Raw genomic sequence first — 19,258 nt, 5'->3', positions numbered from 1 at the left:
TGAAACATTTGGTACTCAAGCCCCAAAGAGACAAACCATTTACCGCATTCGTGACAAATTAAATGCCACTGGCTCAATCCTTAATGCTCCAAAAACTGGTCAACCCAAAACAGTCTGTACAGAAGATAATAAACAACTTGTTGCTGAAACATTTGTTCAGAGTCCAAAAAAGTCCACCAGAAGAGCCTCTTTGGAATTGGGAATTTCACGAGCTTCTATCATGCGAATCCTGAAATCTATTGGGAGGAAAGCTGATCGTCCACGTCTAATTCATGGTTTGTTGGAGGATGATCCAGACAGGCGGCTGCAATTTAGTGAGATTATGCTTAACGAAAGTGAAGAAAATCCAGTAATTTTAGATAACATTATGTGGAGTGATGAAGCTTCTTTCAAATTATCCGGCCATATTAACAGACATAATTGTATTTACTGGTATAATGAGAACATGCATTTAACATTAGAGCAACAACTAAATGAGTCTGGTGTCAATGTTTGGGATGGTATTTCAAGTTTTGGTGTTTTTGGACCAATATTTTTTGATGGAACAGTCACAGGAGATAAGTATCTCAAAATTCTAATGAATCAAGTTGTTCCCCAGTTACAGCAACAGCCTAATTCAAATGACCTTTATTTCCAACAAGATGGGGCCCCTCCACATTATTCAAGAGTAGTCCGCGAGTATCTTGATGAAACATTTCCTAATAAATGGATTGGCCGAAGAGGCCCACTTGATTGGCCGGCACGTTCACCAGACTTGAACCCAATGGATTTTTTCTTTTGGGGAGTACTCAAGGACAAAGTTTATAGTCGAAAACCAAAAAGTGTCAGTGATTTGGAAAACTACATAAGAGATGCATTTCAAGAAATTAATACCCAAAGAGACTTGTGCAAAAAAGTTTGTCGAAGCGTAAGAGGCGGACTTCAAAGCTGTGCAAACTACTGATCTGAGGAGGATCAAGTTTGAGTCGAACTTCCTGAAATTCACAGTTTCGCACAAATGTGACCATTTTAAGATTCAATTTGTGGTTTCCCATACTGTTGAAGCAACTGAGAGCAGGTTGATGTTTTTTTGTTTTGCAGTGCAGGTCTCCACATAATGCCCTGCAGCCAGTGTCAGACTGAAGAACATTGGGCCCACCAGAGGATTAGATTCTGAGGGCCCACCTTTCTCCCCCACTCAAGAGCCCCATAGCAGCCGCAAGGTTTGCACTATGAACTCTCCTGAAGGAGAAGCCAGGGCCCACTGGAGGATTCTCCGGTTCTCTGGTGGGCCAGTCCAACCCTGCCTGCAGCTATGACATCTAGCGGATTATCATACCTTGTACTGTACTGGGGCTATCACAGATCATCGATACTCAGTGGAGCACAGTTTGTATAGCAGAGTTGTTTTCCATCTCCAGAGTAACTTGGTAAGTCTCTCTCTTATGTAGAGTCTAATCTCTTATGGTCAGCAGGGTCCTCTTTCTCTAGCCTGAAAGTGTAAGAATTTATAGCCAGTGGAATCCTCTCTGTCCGTCTCTCTCTCTCCTGTAGAGTGTGAGCTCTTATGGTCAGCTGGATCTCCTCTCTCTCTTCTGTAGAGTGTAAGTTCTTATGGTCAGCAGGGTCCTCTCTCTCTTCTATAGAGTGTAAACTCTTATGGTCAGCGGTGTCCTCTATCTCTCCTGTAGAGTTTAAGCTCTTTTGGTCAGCGGGGTCCTCTCTCTCTCCTGTAGAGTTTAAGCTCTTATGGTCAGCAGGATCCTCTCTCTCTTCTGTAGAGTGTAAGTTCTTATGGTCAGCGGGGTCCTCTCTCTCTTCTATAGAGTGTAAGCTCTTATGGTCAGTGGTGTCCTCTCTCTGTCCTGTAGAGTTTAAGCTCTAATGGTCAGCGGAGTTCTCTCTCTCTCCTGTAGAGTTTAAGCTCTTATGGTCAGCAGGATCCTCTCTCTCTTCTGTAGTGTTTAAGCTCTTATAGTCCGCTGGGTCCTCTCTCTTCTGTAGAGTATAAACTCTTAGAGTCAGCTGGGTCCTCTCTCTTCTATAGAGTGTAAGCTCTTATGGTCAGCAGGGTCCTTGTTCTCTCTCTTCTGTAGTGTTTAAGCTCTTATTGTCAGCAGGGTCCTCTCTCTCTCCTGTAGAGTGTAAGCTCTTATGGTCAGCAGGATCCTCTCTCTCTTCTGTAGTGTTTAAGCTCTTATAGTCAGCTGGGTCCTCTCTCTTCTATAGAGTGTAAGCTCTTATGGTCATCAGGGTCCTCGCTCTCTCTCTTCTGTAGTGTTTAAGCTGTTATGGTCAGCAGGGTCCTCTCTCTCCTGTAGAGTGTAAGCTCTTATAGTCAGCAAGGTCCTATCTCTCCTGTAGAGTGTAAGCTCTTATGGTCAGCAGGGTCCTCTCTGTCTCTTCTGTAGAGTGTAAGCTCTTATGGTCACCAATATCCTATCTCTCCCTCTCTTGCTTTCTCTCTCCTGTACAGTGTAAAATCTTATGGTCAGCAAGATCCACTGTCTTCCGCCTATAAAGAGTAATCTCTTATGGTCAGCAGGTTCCTCTCGCTCCCGTAGAGTGTACGCTCTTAAGGTTAGCGGTGTCCTCTCTCTCCTGTAGAGTGTAAGCTCTTACGGTCAGCAGGGTCCTCTGTCTCCTGCAGAGTGTAAGCTCTTATGGTCTGTAGGGTCCATTCTCTCTCCTGTAGAGTGTAAGCTCTTATGGTCAGTAGGGTAATTTCTCTCTCCTGTAGAGAGTAAGCTCTTATGGTCAGTAGGGTAATTTCTCTCTCCTGTAGAGAGTAAGCTCTTATGGTCAGCAGGATCCTTTCTCCTGTAGAGTGTAAGCTCTTATGGTCAGTGGGGTTCTCTCTCTTTCTCCTGCAAAGTTTAAGCTCTTTTGGTCCTGTCTTTCTAACTCCCCACTTTTATTTTCTGTATAATTACAAGCTTTTCAGTATTGAGATTCACACAAATTTATTTTCCACAGATCACATTTTTTGGGTAAAATTTGACAAAGTCAGACAATTTGAATTTAAAAAAATCTGCTTACCTCATCTTGGTGCTATTCAATGATGCATGTATTGGCTCCTACTTCCCTTCCCCCCTTACATGTAGAGTACAGGGATATTCCAGGTGGAAAGTCAACGAGGACTGGAAAAAATTGATTTTGCCTATTATGGCTCATTATCTAGTCTTTTCTTCACTCATGGAAAACGGTTCAGTGTACTGCAATAACTCAGTATCTAGACACCCTAGGCAAAGTGTATTTTTTCACACCCTCTGATACTCTGTACATAAGGTAAATGCCTCAGTTATCCCTCCCCCCAGCTACACCCTTGACTATTTCAACATGATGTTTGATTAATAACTATGGAAGGGTACATCGATGATGCTTATTTTTCAGCCAAATTATCAAAATTATCAATCAGCTTCAGCAAATAAAATATAAAAATATATTAATCATTAGATCATTTTCAACCAAAATTCTCTACACTGAGTAGTTTTAAGATTGGATCATGAATTTCAAAACACAATTTGGGTGCTATATGGGCTTCATCTCAGAGCAACATTTATACTTAAATGTAGATAATGTTCTGTATAAATCTATAAATATATTTCACTTAGAAATTCTATTTAAGCTGAAAAATATTCGCCTACCAAAACTTCAATGTCCGGGAGATGAGATCAATTCATCCATAACTGAGCTAGAATGAGTGAAAGAAAAATCAATTTCATGAAAAAATATTCAGACATTCAAGAAATAAATTATTAAGGACAAAGCAAAAAAATATAATTCAAATGTAAACTATCAAAGCAGCCGGAGGTCAGACGGCGAGTCAGGGACTAACTGGCTGGAGAGCGAAGAAACTGCGAATACTCAGCATTAACTTCATCATTTATTAACAAACTGCTTAACATTCTTCCAGAAATGAGAAAAAAATGTCAAGGACAAAAAAAGCAAAGGAGGATGGAAAGAATGCGGAAAGCACATAAGAAGAAGAAAACAAAAAGAATGAAGAAGACATGCAGCATTAACTTCCATTATTTTGCAATGTCGGAAATTGAGCAAATCTTAGTCACACCGCTCAGTTGCTGCAAATTGTGGAGTCCATTTTTCACCATGAAAGTGAGTTAACGTGTCCACACACTGTCCTGGCTATGGCTACCACTTTGTTCAAGCAGGAATATTTGTCTAAAAAATGTTGCACAATCAAATTGAGGATTTGCGTCATGCATGGAACATGTGTTAGATTGGCCAAAAACCATGAAGGCATGATATTTCTGGCATTGTTGTCTACTAATTTCCCCATTTGTAGTTGACAATGAGCCATCCAGAGGGACATCTATACAACATTCTGCCCTGTTGTTTTTGGGAATAGGGAGATGTCCTTTCAGTAGGGTGGGTAAGAAGACAAGAAGTTACATAAGCTCTTCCTGGGATTGGAACCAGAATTATTGCCTAACCCTGGAGGTGTCGCCACTCGCCATCTGTCCTCCTTATGGTACTGCATTATTGCCATTCAAAACATTGACCCACTGGGTTATGAAAGACATGTATTGTCCCTGGCCATAATTGCTGCTGACAGTGGAGTACACATTGCAGGAAAGGACAATTCTGTTGTCTATGCCACGTGAGAGTTCAAACAGGGACAGAATTCTTCGAGTAACAATGATGGCTTCTCTAAGGAGGGTGAGCTCACGCCATCATTGCAAAAAGTCAGTAAAATCCACATGGGATGGCAGTTAAAATATCTATACCATTTTGGGGCTGAGCTGGAGCATTCCTTTCTATTAAATCTGTCATAGTAAGGAGTTTAGCATCTGGAATGTGTATTCACCAGTTTTATTCCCATATCCTACTGTGCTTAGAAACTGAATATATATACTGTATATTTTTTTTCTGCGGTGCCCCTGGTGTATTATCCATTGCTAGCACTATGCAGGTGCAAAAGCCCCTGGGACCTGAAAGCCAAGAGTACTCATCACTAGTGCCACAAATGTGCGATGGCCGCTGGGACGCTGGATGTGTTGATTGCTGCCACCGCGCATCCCCGATAGCACTATCTCCATCGGGACGTGGATGCCTTCAAGATGACGCATGTTCGGTTGTGGGCGTTTGTGTTTTACATGTGCTTATGGACGCCGTGGACACATGGTCCATGACACGGCCATCAGATGCCGCGATCACATGGTGATGACTTAGCTGGCCACATGGAGGTGTGCGGTCTACCTGCTTTGAGGGATACACAGGCATAAAGTATGTTATGGAGTTATGTTGGTAAATCTTTCCGGCCTCCTGTTGAACCTTATCCTGGAGGGGAAACACGTCGGAGCCACAATTATGGACACCTATTAAAGGGAAGTACATTAATTTCTCCAATTTGTTTTACAATTCAGTTTAGTCTACGCCATATAGTGATAACCACCTGCAAATTCTGCATATGAGTCTAAAACCAGAGCATCTGAACAGAGGGCATTTATACAAATGTTTCCATTTCATACAGTTTATCGAGTTATTTTGTTTGGAATATGCTGTTACAGGAATATACTCTCATACTTGTGTGGCTGATTATTTATCTATTTTTTGCGGAAGTGTACATATTTGGACACTATCAATTTATGTCTTTTACTTGGAACCATATGATGTATCTATATCTATTACCACATAAGAAGACTACTGCTTTTTTGTGTCTTATAGTCTATTATGTCTGTGTTTCTTGTAGTAGAATCTGTGCTCTAAGGGTAAAACACCTATCTAGGGTTGTAATAGAGGTTCTCAGGGCAAGACAAGGAGGAGTAGGGGTGCCATCTAGTGTTGAGCCACCCCGGTAGTGTTCGAGTTTGGTTTGGTTCGTCGAACACCAGTGTGTTCGCCGAACTGTTCGTCGAACTGTTCGTCGAACACCTTCAAACACCGTTAAAACCAATGGCAGGCAAACAAAAACACATAGAAACACATAGAAAACACCTTCAAAGGTGTCCAAAAGCTGACAAACTGCTCAGAAGACACAACTAACACATGGAAAAGTGACAAGTACATATAGTCATGCGAAAAGAAAAGAGGTGGAGGAGTAAAAGGAGGGGGAGACACAGATATAGGCATGCCATGCCCTTCTAAAAGCAAAGAAGAGCGAAGCCGACACGGCCAGTCCGTTCCTGCCCGTGCCACCTCCGTGTCGCCGGGTTTGTGCCAGAGCCGCGGTGGACCCTGACGGCCAGCCCCCCCTCTCCCAATACTGGTGCCTGTCCGCTAGTGGGTCGAGCCCCCCCGCGGTGGGGGGGAGTAACATCTGCAGAAGAAAGACCATCTTCCAGCCAAACTAAGATGTCGACTTCTTTTCGTGGACAATGTGATAAGATCCATTTCTTATGGCCACGCCAATCGCTACAAATTCCAGATGAGGCACAAAAACAGCAGGTGCTTCAAGGGATATCAAGTGCTCCTTCAAGTGGGCTCTCCTCCACCTCAACTTCAACATCACAAATACTCCAGTCCTCAGAGGTGTCACCCCAATCGCACTTGCTTCCTCACAGCTCCCAAGTCTCCAGCTGCCCATCTGAGTATGGGGTAACACAGATGGTTGAGTCTGCACAGCTGTTTACTCATACTATAGCCTGGGAAACGGAGGTCTGCTCCAGAGCTTCTGTTAATCCAGACGAAGAAATGATCTGCACTGATGCCCAGAATCTTTATAAGTCGGATCCAGGACCAGATGAAGAAGGTTCTGAGCATAATGTAGACCCTCGTTCCCAAACTGTAACTCCTGTTGGTGGAGACAACGAGGAAGATGAGCATGAGACTCAAATACCTGATTGGAGCGACAACTTGACTTTTCGGTCAGGGCAGGAAGAGGTTGGCTCTGAGGACGACGGGTGTGAGAACACACAGGGTGATGATGGCGAGGTTGGAGATCCGACTTACTGTCAACCCACAGTCAGCCAGTCGATGAGGTCAGCAGACGAGGTGGAGGAGGATGTGACTAGCCCAGGGGATGGGGATGACTCTGTACCCAGGCCTTTGCCTGGCCTTGGGGATGTCGCGGTGGTCGGCTCCCTGGCCCATACCCTGGGGTCACTCTTTAAAAGGGTGGATAATTGTTAATTTTATAAGAGTTCGTGACGCCACTTGTGGTATCTGGTGAGAAGCACCAGCGCTGCAGCAGTCCACTGAGGCTTGTGCTAAGGCAGCTCGATGGTATAGCTCCCCACAGGTGGAGCTGGGACTCAGGGCAGCGTATGCAGGGGGAATGCAGGACAGGCAAGACCCAGCTGGGTCAGAGCAAGAACGGGAACGGACATGGTAGTCACTTCAGTACCTTTTACTGGTGGAAATTCAGGCACATCCCGGAGCACTGTAGGGTGAAGGGTGCATATCAGGATCCTCCCCAATGAGCGGGTGTAGGGCCTCCTGTTTCTTGCCTTTGTGTAGTAAGTTTCTGACCTGCCTGGAGCTTGGCCTAACTTTGTCTCTGTCCTGCGCTGGATGACCTTGTGGTAGGGCCTTCTCTTGGAGTTCACTCTCCCAGTATGCGGGGCCTAAGTGTCTCCTGGCTCTGTTAAGTATCAGCACCTTAGCGATCCTGTGACTTGTAGTTCTCCAGGGATTCCGGTTATGCCTTACTGGGTCATAGAGATTCCGGTAAGCTCGGATCCGGTGTCCGGTAAATGCTTCGGGGTGAGCTGGTTAAGCTCCTCTGCACCTTATGTACTAACTCGCCACTCGCCTTCGGCCTACTCAGGCCCTCACTAGGCTATACACACTAAAGGCAGCTTGCCGCGCTTCACCAATCTTATGGCGCCGACACATCTTAAGCTCTATCTGGGCTCCCTGAATCTAGCTAGCAGGAGCCTCGTGCTCCACTGCTGAACTATTAACTGATTTCTCCAGACTAGACTGAGCTCCACTGCAGACTGACCTCTCTTAGGCTTCTCTACTGCAGGAACTCTTCAGAGGAACTGAACTGCCTAGCTCCACCTTCCCTATTTATATCCCTAACGGGCTCCCACTGCTGGTCTGAGGTGGAAGGTGGAGATGTGTGAATGTTTATGGGGGCCTCTTGTGGAGGATTCCATCAATGCACTCTTTTAGGATCTGTGATACCAAGCGCAGCGGGGTGTCACAGATGCTATTGACGATGAGGTTAGGTTGCGCCTTCCTGGACAGAGACGGAGTACTGGAAGCACGTCAACAACTGCATCCTCAACCACAACTCTGCCTCTGACCACAAGTCGTGGTGGCTCTTCAGGTCGCATGGGCTCTAAGCCTTGCATAGCCTGGGCATTTTTTCAGATCGATAAGGATGATCCAACTCGTGTTATCTGTAATATTTGTCACCAAAAGCTAAGTAGAGGCCAAAAAATTCATAGTTTGAGTACTTCATGCATGTACCGTCACATGGATATGAAGCATAAGTTGCAGTCGGAAGCTCACTGTGCTACAATGCGGCCTAGCGGGCTGGGCCAACCACTGTCTGCCCCATCTTGTGCATCCGCAGCCTCTCCATCCTCTGTGACTGGGGGGACAACAGTCACACATGCTTTTGGACGCAGACCTGCCACCTCTTTACCACAACAGCCAGTGTGATTGGCAGGTCGTCAGTTCATTGGGAAGTGGAAACACCTGCTAGTGTTGAGCGCTCTCCGACATCGAGAGCACCACCTTTGGATCAAGGCAACTTTAGGATGTGTGCCCACGTAGCATTTTTCAAGCGTTTTTGATGCGGAATTTCCGCAGCGTAAACGCTTGAAAAACGCTTGGTAACACGCACCCCATGGTCCCCAATGGGATTCCGCAAGTTCTATGCACATGCTGCGGATTTTTCCGCAGCGTTTATGCTGCGTTCAAAAATCCGCAGCATGTCATTTAATTTTGCGTTTCCGCAAGCAGAATTGCCTTTGTTCAATGCATAAAAAACGCAAGGCAATTCCGCATGTGGAAAACGCGTGATAAACGCGCGAAAAACGCGCGATAAACGCGTGCGGAATTCCGCATGCGTTTTTCCGGGAGAGGACTTGCATTTATGCAGCAGAAATTTTCTGCTTCATAAATGCAACGTGGGCACATAGCCTAACATGTCCGCCTGCATCTTCCTCACAGACCGGCAGTTTGCCGGGGACACCCTTCTCAACCCCGTCTAAGCACAACAGCCAGCCCTCGGTCCCTCAGATGTGGACAAGTAAAAGACCATTTCCTCCTAGCCATGAGAAAGCTAAGAGGTTGAATTTCACCATCAGCAATCTCTTGGCTACAGAAATGCTGCCTTTCCGCCTGGTGGACACAGAGGATTTTCGAGACCTTATGTCCGTCGCAGTGCCCCAGTACCAGATGCCCAGTCGGCACTACTTCTCAAAGAAAGGTGTGCCTGCGCTCCACCAGCATGTCGCACACAACATCACCGCTTCTTTGAGAAACTCTGTGTGAGACAGGGTGCATTTCACCACAGACACTTGGATGAGTAGGCATGGACAGGGGCGTTACATGTCGCTGACTGGGCACTGGGTAACTATGGTGACAGCAGGACAAGGGGCTGCTGTCCAAGTCTTGCCGTCCCCACGAGTTGTGGGTCAATCCTCTTTATCTAGAAGTTCCTCCACTGCTTCTGCCTCCTCAACCTCCTCTCGGTCCTCCACCTGCAACCAAAGCCTGTCTGGTCATGCCACAAGCTATCTAACTGCGCAGAAGGGATCCTGCACACCTCCTTACTATGCTGGCAGCAGGGCTCAACGTCATCAGGCGGTTTTTACTTTGAAATGTCTGGGAAATGTGAGTCACACAGCTGAGGAGTTGTGGTCAGCTCTGGAGACCCAGTTTCATGAATGGTTGTCTCCACTGGACCTGCAACCAGGGAAGGCCGTGTGCGACAATGCTGCAAACCTGGGTGCGGCCCTTCGCCGGGGCAATGTCACACATGTGCCTTGTATGGCTCACGTGTTGATCCGGGTTGTCCATCAATTTTTAGCTCACTATCCCGGACTAGATGGCCTTCTGCAGACGGCACGGTCGCTGTGTGCTCACTTCCGCCATTCGCATCCCGCAGCTCAACGACTTACATCTCTACAGAAGTCTTTGGGCCTCCCAGTTCACCGGTTGAAATCCGATGTGCCGACACGGTGGAATTCAACTCTGCACATGTTGCAGCGACTGTGGCAGCACTGACAAGCCCTGGTGCAATACGTTCTGAAGTATAGCCTGGGCCAACGAGATCCAGAGGTGGGGCAAATCACGCTGCAGGAGTGGTCTCAGATCAGGGACCTATGAAGTTGACGCGCCCCCTGGGCCGTGGGGTACCCGGAGACGGGCCGGTAGACGCTGGGGGTTGTAGTCACTGTGGCGGTGACCCGGTCCGTGACCCAAGGCAGTCAATCCAAGGGTAATTTGTATATATGGGTTTTATAATGTCCGACTACGCCACCTCTGGAGTGCGGCAAAAGGGGCCGCCGCTGCGGAACAGTCCTCTGAAGCTGGTGGTTTTGCAGCAATGGTATTATTACTCCCCACAGGAAGAGTGTAGCTTCAGGGCAGTGTGGGTGGATGATGATGGTTGTAGTGCAGGGATTCAGTAATGAACACAGAGTCCGTGTGATGCAGTCCCAAGATCTTTATTCACAGTTGTTGCAGTCCAGATTACAGGTACCAGAGCAATCTCCCCCGTCGTGCTGTGCGTACTCAGTGAGGGGCTCAGTCCACCCCCAGATAGCTCTGGAGTACTTAGCAGGACCCCCTTCTGTGTGTCCTTTCTCTGGCCTTCTCCCTGCACCTCACACCCAGTGACACTTCTATCCGGTATCCTCGGGCCTTGGCGGGCGACATGTGTTCCGTCCCCTGGGTCCTATGTGGCTACCTTTTTAGTGAGACTGGTGTGGACTTTGGCCTGCAGTACATGAAATGCTGCAGCCTCCGATTTCTAGTTGAGCCTTGCTGTTTCTCCGCTAGTTGAGGGACCCGTTCCCCTTATCTGGCCTGACCCCTCTACCTCCTGGTAGCAGCGGGAGTACGGGTGGCCTTCTGCACAGCCCATACCCCTAGGGTCCCTTCCGTTCCTGGAGCCTTCCTACTCCCACTCCTCTCTTCTCTCCTTCAGTCCTGGGCCTCCCAGGCTAGGCACGCCTCCAGAGCAGAGCTCATGCAGAGCCTCTGCTCCTGTCACTTTTCCTCCTCTGACTGGTTTGTTCTTTCTAAGATGGCTTCCTATTTATACTCTCCCTGTCTTGTGCTCCCCTAAGCACCCACTACATAGGATCCTTCCGCCAGCTAGGGACCTGGGACTGTGCTCTCCCTTAGGAGTAATCTCGCCCTACCCCCACTGCGGGTATGTGTTGGATGCAGGTGTTAGGGTCCCGAGCCATACGCCTTCCTTACCTGAGGGTGAGATACCACACCTCTGGGTGAGATGCAGTAACTCTGTGGCGACTGAACCCTCAGGGGCGCCACACACCCTTCTGCACAGTTTTGAAATGGTGACGAAGATGTTTAGTGCTGACGACGATGCCATTATCAGCATGACTATTCCGGTGATTTACATGCTGGAGCACACATTAAACAGAATTCAGAGTCAGATGGTGGGACAAGAGGAGGTGGAGGAAGTAGAGGAGTCGTATGCGGAAGGGATAACATCTCCAAGGTCCAGACGGTCGGCAGCACCAAGGCGGCAGGCATGGGAGGGTGGGGAAGAGGGATTAACCAGGGCGCATGGTAGCAGCCAAACTGTTGAGGAAGGTGAAGGAGCCGAGGAAGAAGTGGAGGACGAACTGGCGATGGGCATGGAAGACTCATCAGATGAGGGAGACCTTGATCACATTTCTCTTGTGCGAGGTTGGGGGGAAAGGGCAGAGGAAGGAAGCTTGATTCTTACTTCGCTACCAACACAACAAGGACTTGGTCCTCCTAGATGCACAAGACACATGAGTGCCTTCTTGCTGCACTACCTGCAACATGACCCTCGGATTGTGAGAATTCGAAGTAATCCTGACTACTGGGTTGCCACACTCTTAGATCCCCGGTACAAAAGTAAATTTGCCGAAATAATTCCTGCCATAAAAAGGGATTTACACATGCAGGAGTATCTGCAGACGCTGTTGCAGAATCTTACATGTGCTTTTCCACAAAACACCAGTGGTCCACGTAGTGAATCTCACAGTTCAAACTTGCCAACCATGGCACTGTCATATCTTCATCACTCAAACCGTAACAGTAACACAGTATCTGCTGGTAACAGCAATTTTGTGGAATCGTTTCACCACTTTTTAGACCATCCTTTGCAAAGCCACAGGAGACAAGAAGTCTAACACATAGTCAACGCCTAGAGAGGATGGTACAGGAGTATCTCCAAGTAAACATTGAAGCCATGACTGTGTCACTGGACCCTTGCTCATTTTGGGATTCCAATCTGGAAAAATGGCCGGAGCTCGCCACTCACGCCTTGGAGACCTTGTCTTGCCCCGCAGCCAGAGTTCTGTTAGAACCTTGCTCTTAGGTTTTTTTTCCTTTGCTGGTCACATGACCTTGTTGGCCTATTTAATCCTGCTCCGCCCTTCTGGCTTTGCTGGACTTCATTGTATAACTACTTTCTAGCTAGCCTGTGCTCTGTATCTAACTCTGTTAGTTTGCTTGGTCTACGGACCTCTATGTTCTAAATATTTTGTTTGTTCGTCTGTCTGCTACTATTTCTGTTAGGAGGTGTCCTATATTCCTCACAGTCCTTAGTACTTGTAGGGATTCCTTCCCCACATCTATAGGTCTCCGTACAGACTAGCTTAGGACTTTAGCAGGTCTGATCGCAGGATCAGGTTCCCTGTTACATCGTAGGGATTCAGCTGAGTTCTATCGTAGGGACAGATCTCCTCTCTTTCCTTAGCTCTGGTAGCAGAACATAACAACAAGTCCAGCCCGCAAATTCTCTAAGGAAAGATTTTTCTGTTCCATCATGGTGTCGGTTCAGGATTTGGCTAAACACCTGCAGGGACTCTCTCTGGAAGTGGCCGAGCTCCGTCAGCACGTGAGTAACTGTCCTGGAGCACATTTCTTGGAGCCTAAGGTATGTTTGCCGGATTTATTTTTTGGTGAACACCGAGAATTTTTTTCATTTAAAAATGCTTGCTTATTGTATTTTCGTTTGAGACCCAAGTCCTCTGGGGATGAATCCCAGTGCATAGGGTTCATAATGTCACTTTTGCGCAAAGAGCCTCAGGAGTGGGCCTTTTCTTTGCAACCTAGTGATACATGCTTCAGATCAGTGGATAGTTTTTTTTCTGCTTTGGGACTATTATATGATGATCCTGACCGTGTCGCATCAGCTGAGACTGAGTTGAGACGTTTGAAACAGGGATCAGGTAATGTGGAAAAATATTGTACTCATTTCCGTCGTTGGTCTACTCAAACAGGGTGGAACGATTCTGCTCTGAAAAGTCTATTTCTTGCTGGGCTCAATGAAAGGGTTAAAGACCTGCTAATTGCTTATCCTACACCTGAAGATTTGCAACAGGCTATGCAATTAGCTATACGGGTGGATAGGAGACTGCGTGCAAGGGTTAATGAGAGCAAATCCTCTGCTATGTCAGTTTCTGGTTATGAGAATGTGTGTACTAACAGTGGTGAACCGATGGAGATTGGATCGGTGGCACCTCGCTCTCAAGAAAAAGATCGTAGATTTTCTGAAGGCTTGTGTTTCTATTGCGGAAAATCTGGTCATTTGATTAAAGACTGTGAGCTTCGTATGAAGAAAGAAAAAAAAAAATGGTCAGTCATGCCCGTATTGCCTGTTTAAATTCCAAGGGTGTATTTTTAGCTGCTTCCACGATTGCTCAGGAAAAATTAATGGAATTTCGGGTGTTTGTTGATTGTGGGTCTACTCTGAATGTTATTGATGGGGGATTCTTGGAAAGACTCAATTTAAAACCCGAACCTTTATCATCCCCCATTGCTGTGGTTTCTGTGGATGGTTCCCCTTTGAAGAATATTACTCTCAAGGTCTGTGAATTTCCTTTCACTATTAATGGTGTTCACCATGAGAAATTGGATTTGGTAGTTTTGAATAACTTGCCTTCTCCAGTAATATTGGGATTGCCCTGGTTAAAATTTCACAATCCTGTACTGGATTGGTCTACCAGTGAAATTAAATCCTGGAGCCATAAATGTTATGACAAGTGTTGTAACGGGCGTATTGCAGCTTTGGATAGGGGAGAATTGCCTGTTCCTATTCAGGATTTTTGGAGAGTTTTTTCTGAGAAGGAATCGCAGGTTTTGCCTCCCCATAGAGACTATGATTGTTCTATTGAATTTGTCCCTGGAGCGACTCTTCCTAAAAGTCGTTTATTTAACCTTACTATTCCTGAGAGAAAGGCTTTGGAGGAATACATACAGACAAGTTTGGCCGCCGGTCACATTAGGCCCTCTAAGTCTCCTGTGGCGGTTGGATTTTTTTTTGTAAAAAAAAAGGACGGCGGTTTACGTCCTTGTCTGGATTTTCGTGAGATTAACAAAATTATTGTACGCAATCCTTACCCACTGCCATTGATTCCTGATTTATTTAACCAGTTAATGGGGGCCAAGTGGTTCTCTAAAATTGACCTTAAGGGGGCATACAATCTGTTGCGCATGAAGGAGGGTGACGAATGGAAGACTGCTTTTAACACTCCTGTGGGTCATTTTGAGAATCTGGTTATGCCTTTTGGTCTTACTAATGCTCCTGCATTTTTTCAGAATCTTATTAATGACATCCTTAGACCTTTGATCGGCAAAAATGTGGTTGTGTATTTGGATGACATTTTGATTTATTCGCCGGATCTGGAGTCTCATTGGCGGAGCGTACGTGAGGTATTACAGTTATTAATGGACAATTCGCTTTTTGCTAAGCTGGAGAAATGTGAGTTCGCTGTAAAGAGAATTAGTTTTTTGGGTTACATTATCTCCAGCGAAGGTTTTGAGATGGACCCGGTTAAAGTTCAAGCTGTACAGGAATGGCCTAGGCCTATTGGTTTGAAATCGATACAGAGGTTTTTAGGTTTCGTCAATTATTACAGAAAATTCATAAAAAATTTTTCTAGTATTGTCAAACCTCTGACCGATCTCACCAGGAAAGGTGCTGATGCGGTTCAGTGGTCTTCTGAGGCCATTGAAGCTTTTGTGTATCTCAAGGAGAGGTTCACCTCTGCTCCCATCCTTATGCAGCCTGATGTGACTAAGCCGTTTTTGGTTGAGGTTGATGCTTCCTCTGTGGGGGTTGGCGCAGTATTGTCTCAGGATAACGGGGATGGATTACATCCCTGTGCCTTTTTTTCAAAAAAATTTTCGGAGACTGAACTGAATTACGATATTGGTAATCGGGAATTATTGGCTATTAAACTCGCATTTGAACACTGGCGCCACTTCTTGGAAGGTGCGGAATTTCCCGTTCAGGTTCTTACGGATCATAAAAATCTGATATATCTTGATGCTGCCAAGCGCCTGAATGCCCGTCAGGCTAGGTGGGCACTGTTTTTCTCGCGGTTTAATTTCTCCGTTACTTACATCCCTGGTACTAAGAATGTTAAGGCGGATGCCTTGTCTCGCAGTTTTTCTCCCATAGTCGGTGCTGAGAAAGAGGAGAACATTTTACAAGAAGGTGTTGTGATAGCTGCTTTGGACTCCGTTTTGGAAGATGAGATTCTTAAAGCACAGGAGAATGCCCCATCTAACACTCCTCATGGGAGGTTGTTTGTGCCTGGGACCTTTAGGAGAGATTTGTTTGTTGAGTGTCACGAATCTCGGTTGGCAGGTCATCCCGGAATCTCTGAGACCAAGAGACTGGTGGGTCGCAGTTTTTGGTGGCCTGGATGGCAGAAGGAAGTCATTAAGTGGGTGCGTCAATGTACTATATGTGCTAGATCTAAGTCCTCACATACTCCTGCTGCGGGGTTGCTTTGTCCTTTGAAGGTTCCCAGTGCTCCTTGGACACATTTGGCTATGGACTTTATAACTGACCTTCCCCCCTCTGAGGGTTTTACTGTCATCTGGGTGGTCGTGGACCGTTTTAGCAAGATGTGTCACTTGGTTCCCTTCATCAAACTGCCCTGCGCTAAAACTCTCGCTAAGGCCTTTGTCAAGGAAATTGTCAGACTTCATGGCGTTCCTACTGACATTGTTTCTGATAGGGGTCCTCAGTTCGTGGCTCGTTTTTGGCGTGCCTTTTGTGACAGGTTGGGAGTTCATTTGTCGTTCTCGTCCGGATATCATCCTGAATCTAATGGCCAGACAGAAAGGAAAAACCAGGATGTTGAGCAGTTCTTGCGTTGTTTTGTGGCAGACAATCAAGAGGGGTGGTCTGAGTTTCTGCCACTTGCTGAATTTGCTCTGAACAATCATACATCTTCTTCTGCTGGTTGTTCGCCTTTTTTTTGTTGTTCTGGGAGACATCCGTCGTTTGGGTCGTTCTCCAAGTTGGGATCTGCCGTGCCTGAGGAGGAGAATTTTTCCGGAGATTTGGAGAGAGTTTGGACGGATGTGCGTGGTAATCTTCAGGAGGCCAACAGAAAATCTAAAGACTACTTTGATAGGAAACGACAGGAGGTTTTGTTCGCTGTTGGTGACATGGTTTGGTTGTCCTCTAGGAATCTGCGGTTGAGGATTCCTTCTAAGAAATTGGGTCTCAAGTTTGTAGGGCCCTTTAAGTTGCTTCAGGTTGTCAACCAATCTGCTGTTAGGTTGGAGGTTCCTACCTCCTGGAGAATTAATCCGGTATTTCATGTCTCTCTGTTGAAAAAAGCTGTTGTATCGGATTGTGACGCCTCTGCCTCTGTTCCTCCGGTGGTGGAGGACGGGGAATATGAAATTTCTCGCATCCTTAACTCTAGACGGTATAGAGGTAGTTTGCAGTATCTTGTGGCCTGGAAAGGTTTCGGACCCGAGGATAACTCTTGGGTGAGGTCGGATGATGTTTCCGCGTCCAGACTTATCAGAGCGTTTCACAGGAGATTTCCTGATAAGCCTGGTCCTAGGGGATCCGGAGGATCCTCTTAGAAGGGGGGGTACTGTTAGAACCTTGCTCTTAGGTTTTTTTTCCTTTGCTGGTCACATGACCTTGTTGGCCTATTTAATCCTGCTCCGCCCTTCTGGCTTTGCTGGACTTCATTGTATAACTACTTTCTAGCTAGCCTGTGCTCTGTATCTAACTCTGTTAGTTTGCTTGGTCTACGGACCTCTATGTTCAATATATTTTGTTTGTTCGTCTGTCTGCTACTATTTCTGTTAGGAGGTGTCCTATATTCCTCCCAGTCCTTAGTACTTGTAGGGATTCCTTCCCCACATCTATAGGTCTCCGTACAGACTAGCTTAGGACTTTAGCAGGTCTGATCGCAGGATCAGGTTCCCTGTTACATCGTAGGGATTCAGCTGAGTTCTATCGTAGGGACAGATCTCCTCTCTTTCCTTAGCTCTGGTAGCCGAACATAACAAGTTCTCTCTGAACGTGTGTTCAGCGCTGCTGGTGGTGTGCTGACAGATAAGCGCACGCGGCTCTCCACTGATAATGTAGACAGACTCACGTTCATAAAGATGAACAAATCATGGATTCGCAAGGACTTTTCTAGCCCTGTGTCATCCTGGGGAGACTAAAAGCTTGAGGAATTCGTAAAATCACCTCACCAACCGTTTTAAGCAACTGTGGGGCAATTGATGCCACTTAACCCTAGAACGCATGACCATAAAAATCTACACTTTCACATACCTGGGACCTTTTAGGCCCGTGTGAAAATAATATGGAATAACTCAAAGTCAAATGACAAACAACTATATACATGAAGAATACCTAGAGTTTCAAAGTTCTAGCTAAAGTAATCTTGCAGAAAATAGAAAACAATTAACAGGGCGGGCCTGCGAGGCCCCAGGTATGCATTCTAGGGTTAAGTGGTGTCTGTGCCACAATTTTGGGAAAAAATGGAGACTCTTTTTGGAGTCCCCTTGCTGTGTCTTACGTGACGTTGGCATCGTTAATTCCAGGTGGGTTGGGTCGCTCCCCCCCCCTTTTAACTGTAAGAAACTACATACACTATGGCTTGGGGTAACACAGATGGTTGAGTGTGAAGAGCTGTTTACTCAGAGATCTGCTCCAAAGCTTCAGTGTCTGCTAGTCAGAGTAAAATTTTTAACTGCATCTAGCCTAGGCAATACTTTGTGCATAGTAGCCCAGCTACGAAGCAAGCTGCACCGCCTGTGTATCTAATAAGAATTTTTAAATGCATCTAGCCTAGGCAGACTGTGGGGACCCCCAACCAAACCCAGACGCTCAGCCCCCCTACCGCCCCCCTTTCCTTGACAATACAATAATGCAACTCTTACAACTGGATGGGTGAGGATCGGTCACAGCTTTATTAACTCTTTATACTCATTCCATTAGAAAGGCGTTTTATTTCTGAAATAATTCAGCTTGTTGCAGCATGCCCTGGGTCTCCACTCCGGCAAGTTGGCCAACAAGTGTAACTCTCCAACATGTCCTTTCTATTTCCAGGCCACGGAGGATCCTGCGTATTCATATGCAGGACTCTGACCCCCACCCATCACTCTTAACGCTTGTTCCACTCCGTCCTGGAGTCCTGACAGGAATATGTCCAGTCCAATATCCATTAAGTGAACACGGTCGGGCAGTATGAGGCCTGCTTTATCTCCTTCCAGTTGTCGGTGTCGTATGACTACACCGCCTCTGTCTCTTCTAAATTTTGCCATCCGAATATTTATTACCCGCCTTGTCCGTTCGATGGCCGTGATGTCTCGCGCACCTTGCCATACCGCTATCGGCACAATCTCTGACCATACTATAGCTAGTTTTGTGAAAAATTCTCTGAAGCGCTCTGTGTCTACTTTCATTATGGCCATTAGATATGCGCTCTTGTGATGACCTAGGTTGTTTCCCCCGGCCAGTATAACTAAGATGACCAGACCTCTTGCCTCTCTCCCTACCTTGATTACCTCCATTAGTACCTGTGGCCATAGCAGGCCTCTAATACCTTTCCAGTTTAAATATGTGTTATGAAACTCTAATTTCCTCCCGCCTGGGCGGACTTTCGCCCTTTTTTCTGCCAAATATATATACGAGTGGCCTATCACCCACACTGTTGGCTTAGCGTCACCTGTAAAAGAAACAAACCACGTTAGGATAACAAGTCCGGTCTTATGTATCTCGCCAAACACGTGGATCGCCATCTCCCTATCCTCTGAACTTCCGTTTCTGACAGTCCTGCTCTTGCTGCTTCCGTGGCCGCGCCTATGCGGAATGAGTGTGTCCCGTAATCTTTGGGGTGGTTCCCTGCCGATGTTATGC

At 46.4% G+C, this 19,258-nt stretch overlaps 1 long non-coding RNA gene across 1 annotated transcript in view; it reads right to left on the bottom strand.

Annotated features, from left to right (window-relative positions):
• Window positions 1-3,018: 3,018 nt before the first annotated feature.
• LOC141152927 (uncharacterized) overlaps window positions 3,019-19,258 on the bottom strand; it is a 30,947-nt gene continuing 14,707 nt past the window's right edge. Inside the window, exons 2-3 of the long non-coding RNA XR_012247201.1 lie at window positions 3,627-3,673; window positions 3,019-3,119 (exon numbers count right to left, since the gene is read on the bottom strand). This is a non-coding gene — a long non-coding RNA (uncharacterized lncRNA). The remainder of the gene's footprint in view (window positions 3,120-3,626; window positions 3,674-19,258) is intronic.

This window comes from Phyllobates terribilis, unplaced genomic scaffold (assembly GCF_046119375.1).
Source record: "Phyllobates terribilis strain yellow unplaced genomic scaffold, ASM4611937v1 Scaffold_7__3_contigs__length_470593459, whole genome shotgun sequence".
Classification (NCBI taxonomy): Eukaryota; Metazoa; Chordata; class Amphibia; order Anura; family Dendrobatidae; genus Phyllobates; species Phyllobates terribilis.
This window is presented reverse-complemented; position numbering and strand designations above follow the sequence as displayed.